At 41.0% G+C, this 10113-nt stretch overlaps 1 long non-coding RNA gene across 1 annotated transcript; it reads left to right on the top strand.

Moving 5' to 3' along the window:
* Positions 1–323: 323 nt before the first annotated feature.
* Positions 324–4868, top strand: LOC137160534 (uncharacterized). The gene is made up of 3 exons (XR_010921909.1): positions 324–620; positions 1087–1807; positions 3296–4868. It is a non-coding gene; the product is annotated as an uncharacterized lncRNA (long non-coding RNA).
* Positions 4869–10113: the final 5245 nt, after the last annotated feature.

Genomic DNA, 10113 nt, shown 5'->3' with positions numbered 1-10113 from the left:
GGAAAGCTGTGACTGGAAGGAGACCTCAAAGTGGAACTTATGTGCTTACCATGAAGGAAAACTCCAGTAGCATTATGCAATCCAATACCCAAGAAGCTCAAAAGTCTGCAGAGCAGGGGCATTGAAGCACCTGTAGAGGCCAGTACTGCACGGGCAAGCAGCATGGTGGTGGGTGGCAAAGAAGCCATCAGGCAAATTATGCATCTGCATAGATACAAAGCCACTGAACTGGGAATTGAAAAGATGTCACTATTCACTGCCCACAACTGATGACATCTTGTAAGAACTTTCCAAAGTCAGATTTTTATAGCCTGTGATATGAAGAATAGGTTTTGGCTCATAAGCCTGGAGAAATGCTGACAAACTTTTTAACACCATTTGGTCTCTACAGACAACTATGCATGCCTATAGGCATAAGCCCAGCAGCAGAAGTGTTCCTGGGAAGACTCACCCAGGTTCTGCCGGGGGTGAAAATAATTCTCATTGAAGGAGAAGGGAGCAATGACACCGAAACTGAACACCACCATGACAGAAAACTACTAGCTTTTCTACAGCAATGCAAGGACAAGAACATAAAACTGAATCCAGAAAATATAAGAACATAAGAATGGCCATACTGGGTAAGACCAATGTATGTCTGCTTTTGTTCACTTTTTTGACTGCCGCTGCACATTGAGTGGATGTTTACAGAGAACTATCCACAATGACTCCAAGATCTCTTTCTTGAGCGGTAGCAGCTAATTTAGAACCCATCATTTTATATATATTATTGGGATTATGTTTCCCAATGTGTGTTACTTCGCATTTATCAACATTTCATTTTGTCTGCTGCTTTGTTGCCCAGTCACCCAGTTTTGTGAGATCCCTTTGTAACTCTTTGCCTTCTGCTTTGGACTTAACTATCTTGAGTAGTTTTGTATCATCTGCAGATTTTGCCACCTCACTTACCCCTTTTTCCAGATCATTTATGAATGTATTGAACAGTACTGGTCCCAGTATAGACTCCTAGGGGACACCACTATTTACCTCTTTTCATTCTGAAACTGACCATTTATTCCTATCCTTTGTTTTCTAACTTTTAACCAGTTACTGATCCATGAGAGAACCTTCCCTCTTATTTCATGACAACTTATGTGACTCAAACAGCAGGAAGTAACATACATTGGACATCTACTCACAGAAGAGGGACTGCAGCAGATCTCAACACGATCAAGGCAGTCAGACATGCTCCAGTGGATGTGAAAAGAGTACAGCATGTAATACGAATGATAAACTTTTTCACCAAGTTCTGTTTACACTTGGCTGTTGTAGTAGAATCCATAAGTCCGCTCACAAGGCAGATAATTGAGTGGGACTGGGCAGGACCCCAACAGCAAAGATTTGACATGCTGAAACAAATGATCACAGATGTCCTGTCCTGAAATACAACCAACCAGGAAAGCCATAGTCACAAATAGAACTATGAATATTGTGTAACCCCCTTGGGGTTTAGAGAGCATAGTCCCTTTAAAATCTTGTCCTGAAGCAGAGGAAGTGCTGATTATTCCAGAAAGAGGAAGTTCTGGTTGTTCCAGAGGTGTGGAGAGAGGGAGACCAACAGGATGCATGTGTCTGTAGCTCCAGACTAGAGGACTATGGCAAACAGGCTCTTTCACAGAGAAGCTGCCCAAAGTCCAGAAGAGACAAAGCGGCTGACCGGAGATCCCCCAGGACAGGAGCCAGGAGGAATCCTGTGCCAGGGATGAATTACCCAAGAAGGACAAACCAGAGCTGGACCCAGTACCATTGTTGTCCAGACCTGCATGGGGTGAGTCCTGGGATTTTTAATCTTCCACTGGGAATAAGGAGGGAGACTGTAGCTAGCTAAGTGGAGAGATTGTTGCTCTGAGTGGGTTTGCAGAGAGTGACAGAAGAGGGCACTGGAGGGTTTTATTGAGGAATGTTTACTGGTGCCAGAGATGGCCAGAAGCACCCAAGACTCACTGCTGGACTGGAACTTTGCCCAGGATTCCTGAACATGGAGTGCAGGTGCATTGCTTGATGTCTCCCCTTTCATATTGTGATACCACTTACTGTAGGGCCTGGTATTGAATGTAAACCTGTTTTACTAATCCCCCTATTTCTCCCCCTGTTTTTCTCCATTCATACCTCTGTAAATAAATATTTCCCTTTCATATATTCATTGTACTATTCCAGTGTGTGTGAGTTTATGCCAGAGCATTTGGAACAGGTGCCCGTGGGGTGGAAGGGAGTTTCTCTGATGCATTCCTGCGTGTACCTTTTCTTAGCCAGAGCTGCCTGCAGAGCAGACACCGTCTTGGCCACGAGGGTGCTAATTGTTTTTATGACATGTACAATGAATGGCAAATATATTGTCCTTACATCTGCTTTATAGTATTTATGCAATATATTCTGTTTTATAAAATATTTAATATCAATCTATACAGCATAAATGAAGTCAGCAAAGAGTCAAATATTAATAAACAGAGGAAAAAATTCTCCTTTTACCTATCCTTTGAATTTCCCTTTCAGATTAATCAGGAATAGTATCAGATGTCTAAGATATTAAATTTACACTCTGTTCTTTCTCTAGAAACCAAACTGAGTCAAGAATCACATTTTGGAAGTGGGGATTTCCTAAACAAATTGTGTCCAAGGCTCCCCATATAACATTTCTTTTGCTTTCAGAATGTGGCTTCAGTTTTTAAAATATATGTTATGCATAGGAATATTTACCCCATAATTCTTTGCACTGGAATGAAGTTACTGCACATGTATGGTTGGAAAGTGGCTACATCTTTTCTCCCCAACATTTCTGTAACCTAAACTAACACAAAGGGGCAAATTCACTCCTGAACTGATCAGGCCCTGAATAGATGCCAGCACAGGCACTGAAAGGAAGTGGCTTGTTCCTCCCCAGTTCTGAAGCTGCAGAAGCTGGTTCAACCTCTGTTACAGGATACCTTCAAGGCTGCTCTAACTTGTGGCCCCCCTTGCTTCCGTGAGGAATTGGCAAAGTGCAGGATTGCCCCAGCCCCATGTCTTCCTGTCCCCATGCTTCATTTGTCCCTGAAGTCCACATGTAGCCAGGGGCTTCTCTGGGGAGAGTTTGTAGCTGGCATTTTTAGGTCTAAGCCTTTCATGGAGAGAGAGAATGGACAATGTATTTGGAGATTTCCTCTCTCTGCCAGAGAAGTACTGCATATGACATGTAAACAGAGCAACTAGAAATAACCCAGAACAATAATGCTAAACTTTACCCTATCTGTTCTTTCATTTTCTTTTGCTGCCAAAGTTATTGGAGACCATGAAAATACATGAAGAAGGCTGTGTCTCTTCCAAGATCCCCAACCAGTACAAGATGGAAGCTTTGATGGCCTTGTAATCAGTGACAGCATCCTCACCCATGGCTCAATATACAATTTGAGCCTCTCACATTAGTAAAAGCGCTATATAGACAGCTCCGGTTCCTCCCAATGAATAGCAAAAGCTGCCTGCTTAACAGCTATCAGGAAGATACTATAGGTAGCATCTGGTCCTCTCTCAGAAAGACAAGGGCTCATTCTGACTGGTAGATGGAGTGCTGTGTCCAGGTTAATGGACCTCTAGAATAGTATTTCTCAATGACCAGTCCATTGACGGGACCAGTCCCTGAGATCTCTCTGACACAGTATAGGAAGCCTGAGATCTCCCTAACACAGTATAGGAAACCAGTCCCTGGTATCAAAAAGGTTGAGAAACACTGCCCTAGAACATCTGCTCCTGGAACTGTCTCTACTGTTCCTGTTGGGTAGACCTGGGCAACATCTTCTGAAAATGATGATGCAAAAAAAATCATTACAATTTTTACAAAAACAGGGATGATTTTTTCATAAAAATTTTCACAAAAAGTATTTCCATTTGTTTTGATCATCTCTATTGCTGGTCCAGAGCATGGTCTTTCTGTTAGCCATGTTGTTCTGCTGCCTGGTCTTACTGGTCCTTCCTGAATTGCACCAAGGCCTGCTGCTGCAGCTGCTGGACCCGTTGTTGAGATTTCTGCTGCTCCATTATCCACTTAAGGATGTTCCATTTTCCTCTTTTATACCTGTTTTGCAAAGGTTTCTTTTAAAATACAACTAACCAATCAAACAAAAAACCCTCATGACTTCTGGTACCACATGTAAGCACATGACATTTTCAGCGGGATCTTGAATACAGTTCACATACTGTGAAGAATCCCAACTTTCTCCCTTTGTAGGGTTTAGTTTTATTAACATAAATTATACAACTTAAAGTTAATCTCAGACCTTCTCCCTACACTTGGCTTCTCACAGGTTTCCAACCTCATAACTGCTCAGCCCACACTCTAGATCCTCTTTCACTAGAAAGTCATTCTCATCTGCCATATATGGGTGTAGTAACAAGCCATTTGCCACAACAGGAAATTTCCTACTGTTTAATTCCACTAGTGTTAACAACATTAGGAGCCCTAGGTAGAAAGGTTGCTGACCATGCTATTGTATAAAGGACTGTGATGGTTAGATCTGCTTTTAGCCAGATCTGTCCTTCATTCTTAACCATAAACATTTATCCCAGACATAGATTTGTATTTGAAATGTCCCAGAATGAACCTTCAGTTTCCTTAAGGTCAGGTCAGCAGTAGTTCATATCTACTAATTTGTAAACTGTTTTATTGTTCAGAGACTAACCTTTCCTGAGTTCACCCCTTTTTAACCACATCCTGTATTTAAATACCAAATTTCTTACAGTTGCGTTTCCATCATCATTTTCTTTTAAACAAAAATCATATTGTTTACAGTAGAGTTGTTGTAGTTGTTAATTTCAAATTATCTAATGAATTCAGCCCTTTTTTTTCCTGTTTATGAGCAGCCTTTGATTTTTGTGATTTTCTTCACTGTTCAGTGAACATTTCATGCTAATAAATTTCAGCCTCTTGGTTGTTTGCAAACTGTTCATTTTGACTGTTTTCTGTTTGTGATGTCTGTTCTTCTAAGTCATAAGCCATTGTTTCTGGCTTCTGTGTAGGGTCTCAAATCAGGAAGTTACTTAAGTATGTGTTGAACTTTAAGCACAAGTAGCATTATGAGCTGGATGAAACCTTGTTATAGGTTGAGTTAAAACCTTAGTCAAACTGATGTGTGAACACAACTTTCTCCTAAGATAGTTGTAAAAAACACTTAAGGGGCCACACTTATAACAAGGCCAGAATCTAGCATCATGTCAGCAGAGGGTTCAACTGGATTTTGTAATCTGCTATGTGAGGAGTGGGGGAAGGCAGAACAAAGAAAAACTGAGAACAGGCAGAATATAGAGACATGGGGCTGTAAGGCTGCATCTGGAGAAGCAGGACTTGGTACATCCCTTGCAAATAAACAAGATTGCATCAAAGAAAATACCAGACTCCATCAATTCCTGCTTCCATCTGAAACACCCCTAGGGCCCTGAATTTTGATTAGCTGCTTGGGTCAAAAGGGGGACAAAAATAGTCTCATTTGCTTCTTGGGGACTACTCACATGCTTAAAATTAGACACATACTTACATACCTTCCTGAATCAGGGCTTAGATGACTGAAATGCTTTAAACAGGAAAATGACAACAGAGAATAAGTGATTCACTTATAAATACTTTTATTTTATGCAAATACTAGTTTCTGTAGAAATCGCAGCATTCCTCAAACACTTGAGTGAACAAAAACTCATAAATGTGAATTTTCCAGCTTACAGATAAAAAGTGGCATGAATATATTGAACTGGACAGTCATTTGGAATTAGATTGAGTGTTTGTAAGCACAGTTTGGAAGCTCAGGTATATGCTATGCACAGGAGAGCTAAATGGCAAGACAGTTGCAGGGTACTGCCACTATTGGCAAGCAGTTTAAAAGGGTTTGGATGAAAGTAAGATAGACTATAAAATTCTCTTTTTACTGTAGGGCAGGACTGTCTGAACAGTTGACCTTGAGTAAGAAGATTATAATACTGCATTGTCATATTATGTAAGATTATGTAAGATTTATAGAGAGAGCTTTAAAAAATGTAAGAAATCCTGTAAAATACCAACATAACCATAAAACCCTTTTAACCTAGTTGAAGATGTTTTGATTAATTGTTTATGTTAAATAATCTTTTCATTTTCATCAGCCATTTTTCAAATGAATTATATAACAGATATTATTAAAATTCTTGTACATCTGACCTTTAGATCCTGTGTTAAAAGTCTGAGTTACATTTTTATACACATATTTCAGATTGATCACTGATGATTGTGTAGTGAGTAATTCACTGCAGAAGGAGATACATGAATGGGTGTCTCAAATGTACTTGCCCTAGTGTGCATATTCTGTCCAATTATCAAGATTATGAAATACAGGGATAGAAGGAGAAAGTTAAAATCTTTCCAAACGGGGTGGGGAGAGTTCCCACTATACCAACCCACAGAACTGGGAAAGCACATCTGTGGGATCAGACTACAAGGCACCATTCTACAAGATAAATACAAAGAATCATGTGGCTATGCTATCACCACCTGTGATGGGATATGCAACCCCCACGCTAGGCAGCAAAGGGTTAAGGAGCTGCTCTGGGCTCACATCTGCAAGAGATGCACAGACTGGACAAGGAGTTAAAGGGGAGCAGAACAGCTCACTGGGGGGCAGAGCAGGGAAGAAAGCAGACCTGCAACTTGCAGCTCTTGGGGAAAAAAGCTGAAGGAAGGCAGAATCTCTCCCTACAACAACTGCCTGAAGGTCCCTCCCTGAGGGGAGGGAGGACCTGCTGCAGATACACTCCGAGATGGAGGCATTCTCTCCTCTCTTTCACTAACTAGCTCAGTTTGTTTGTGTTAAATCTGTGTGTTTTGCTCATGGACACCCCAGCAGGGGAGAGATTTGGAACTGACCTGGCTCAGGGCCAAGTCACAGGAGGAGGCAGCTGCCAACCCAAGAAGGAGCAAGCTGCAATGCTACGTCTGGCCACAAGGAGCACCAATCAGTGAGCTGACCCCCTTCACACCTTCTTGCTACAGACTGTAAACTTTGGACAACAGTGGGGTGGTAGGAAGTGGCTCAAGGGGGGCAGCCTTAAGGCACTAAGGGGTGTCAGACCCTTGGTAGTCCTCACGGTGCCCTGGGCTGGAGCCCAGTGGAGTGAGAGGTCGCAGGCTCCCCTGCCAAAGCCCCTGATGCATTTCAGCAGCCTAATTGGGCCTAATTCCCTGACTGCTAGACAGTGCTCCCCTCAAGCGCCAATCATCACACCACCACATAAACATGCATGAGCAAGAGAGAGCCTTTGAAGCACAGCACTGTGCAGGGAGTGGTCCACAGCCATCCCCTGACAGTGCAAACTTGGGGAGCAAGTGTGCCTTATTGGGGTGACCTTGTCACTCACTAATGACTGTGCCTCTTGTGAGTAATACACTCCTCTCAAATTGAAGACAATAAAACCTTTATACCACTCCACACTAGAGCCTTATTTATATATCTCTATTTCTATAGCTAGAAAGGTATAGACAGAGATACCAATAGGGACGTACCTAGCTAAACATCTTGCTATATATATAGGGGCAGATCTACACTACTGTTTAAGTTGTTCTAACTTACGTCACTTGGGGGTGTGAAAAAGACACATTCCTGAGCAATGCAAGTTAGAGTAAGCGCTGTCCAGACCGGCGCTATGTCGGCGGGAGACGCTCTCCCACCAACGTAGTTTCCGCCTCTCGTGAAGGTGAAGTGATTATGCTGATGGGACAGCGCTCTTCTGTCCGAATACAGTGTCTTCACCAGACAGGCTACAGATGAAGCTGTGCCAACGTAATGCTCCTAGTGTAGACCTGCTCTAGGTCTACCTGTCTATTTCCAAAAAATATTGCAGCTTCTAATCAATCTTTGTATCTCTTTCTCTCAGCATCACTTCCTTCTCCTATTTAAAGTGATAAAAGTTATTTGGATCTCAACTATCTATTTGCTACAATCAGCTCATCTTTATTTTTGTCTGTTAAAATACAATTAATGATGGTAAGTCTTTCTGTTTTGACCTCTGAAAGATTTCAAGTTTTCAAGAAGGGCAAAACAGATTTGAGACTTCAGCTCTCATGCACATTTTTCTATGCCTGTGAATGGCTTACAACACAGCTGGTAGTGACAATCAGTGCTCCAGTTTTTAGGTGCCCAACTGGACACATTTACAATCTGATGTTCAGAGGTGCCAAATATTTGCTCCTCCAGTTTAAATCAGTGGGGTATACAGGTGTCCACTGGAAATCAGAGCTTTTTAATGACATAATTAGTATTGATTTACTATTGCCAGACTCTGTAAAATACCTCTAGCTGCCAACCAAGATTATATTACAATAGACAATGATGGAAATGCATTTTTTGTATATGAATTAAGATAGAGTTTTATACATCCATATGCCCCATGCCATAGAAAAAAAGCCAGAGCTGAGACTTAGATCCAATAGACTGTCAACGTGCCTAAACGTTTAATTATATTTGGGATACGTTAATTAATGTTTGTGAGATGCCCAGATACCATGGTGATGAGTCCCAAAGAAAAGCTTAATGAACAAATAAATAAATACATAAATAAATAAAATTAGTTAATTAATCAAAAAATGACTTTTTCACATTCCCTTATACCTAAATATTAGTATAAGGCTTGGTCTACACTTACCTCCGCGATTCAGCGGCAGTCGACTTGCGTAACTCCCGTTGACTGCTGTGCTTCTCTTCTGCGCGCCATCTTCACTGTATTGCTTCAACGGGAACTTGCGGGGGTGAATTAATAACGTTGACTTCTGGATCAACTGAGCGGGTCTTCACTGATTGCTCAATTGATACAGGTAAGTTGATCTGATGGTGGCGACTTTGCCGCCATCAGTGTAGACATAGCCTAAGATTATTAATATAAGCAATATGAGGCACTCAAGTTTATCTTAAACACTTAATATGCTTTACGTAGCTTCTAAAATTGATTCAAAACATTAGTCTTTTTTTTTTTTTTTTTTAAAGAAAATCTATAATAAAATCCAGTGCATTTTATTCAGGTGTTTTCCAGCTTTAAACTGAGCCATTTAAAAAATCTTCCAGGATAAGAAGATTATTTTGTAAAGAAATAGAATAAATAGCAAACTACCGTTAAGAAATGTGAGAAATAGATCTACACATTCTGGAATTACATTCTTACAAGAATGTGTTGTGTCAGCAAAGCACGGCCAAAGCAGTAGATTTCAAGTATAATATATGGAAGGGAAACACCTTCCTTTGACTGTGTAAAGCAACACTAGCACAATTCCTTACAAGCAATGTTAACTTCACACTCTTGTAAATGTGGAAATAATCTCCATGTTGCAATATCCTACCTAATCAGTCTATCAAAGGCATTTCTAATTCACCCTTTGCTGGAGGTCCTAGGCTCTCCTTCGAAAGGATTACTATTCCAAAGAGTCTGCTTCTGCTCATTGACCTTCTTCTGCTGGTGCCTAGTATGACCCTTCTGTGCCTAGTGTAGACCACCTGAAAATGCCAACGTCAGGGCAGGCTGCAAAAGGAAAGCAGATTCTCCCAGCATTGGTTGGTGACACTGAAATCAGACTTCCCAACCAGCCACAAACAATGCTTTTGATTCCCCACACTGGTTATCAAGAAGCTAAAACAAAATATGCACAGCCCCCTTTACTGCATTTCAGTCTCTAGCTCCCAGTCAGCCATTAGGTACAGTAAAGAGATCAATTATTTAAAACTCTGTGCTCTTTACCAAAAAGGTTCTCCTGCTCCCCAACAGATCGCTCACATTACCAGATCAATATAAGTTTGGATCTTATATACCACGCTGCCAGCCAATCCTTTAGTAACTAAAATTAAAGATTTATTATAAAAGGAAAGAAACAAACTATAAGAGAAATGTTAAATGATTAAAGCAATCATACAGACAAATGATTTGAAAGTCCACATATATCAGGTTTTCATTAGAACTGTGGAGTTTTTCAGATTTGTATAGTCCTTCTGGTGTACATCCAGTATCTGGACAGGTCTTTTTTGTTTCACAGCTTCAGTTACAAATGAGTTGATCCAAAGGTAGGAAGCAAGACTGAAGACAGCAGACTAAAGACAA

The sequence above is a fragment of the Emydura macquarii genome, unplaced genomic scaffold (assembly GCF_026122565.2).
Source record: "Emydura macquarii macquarii isolate MOO-44397 ecotype Brisbane River unplaced genomic scaffold, CSIRO-AGI_Emac_v2 contig_2205, whole genome shotgun sequence".
NCBI classification, from domain to species: Eukaryota; Metazoa; Chordata; order Testudines; family Chelidae; genus Emydura; species Emydura macquarii.
The sequence above is the reverse complement of the archived record's forward strand: the minus strand, read 5'-3'. Positions and strand labels throughout refer to the sequence as shown.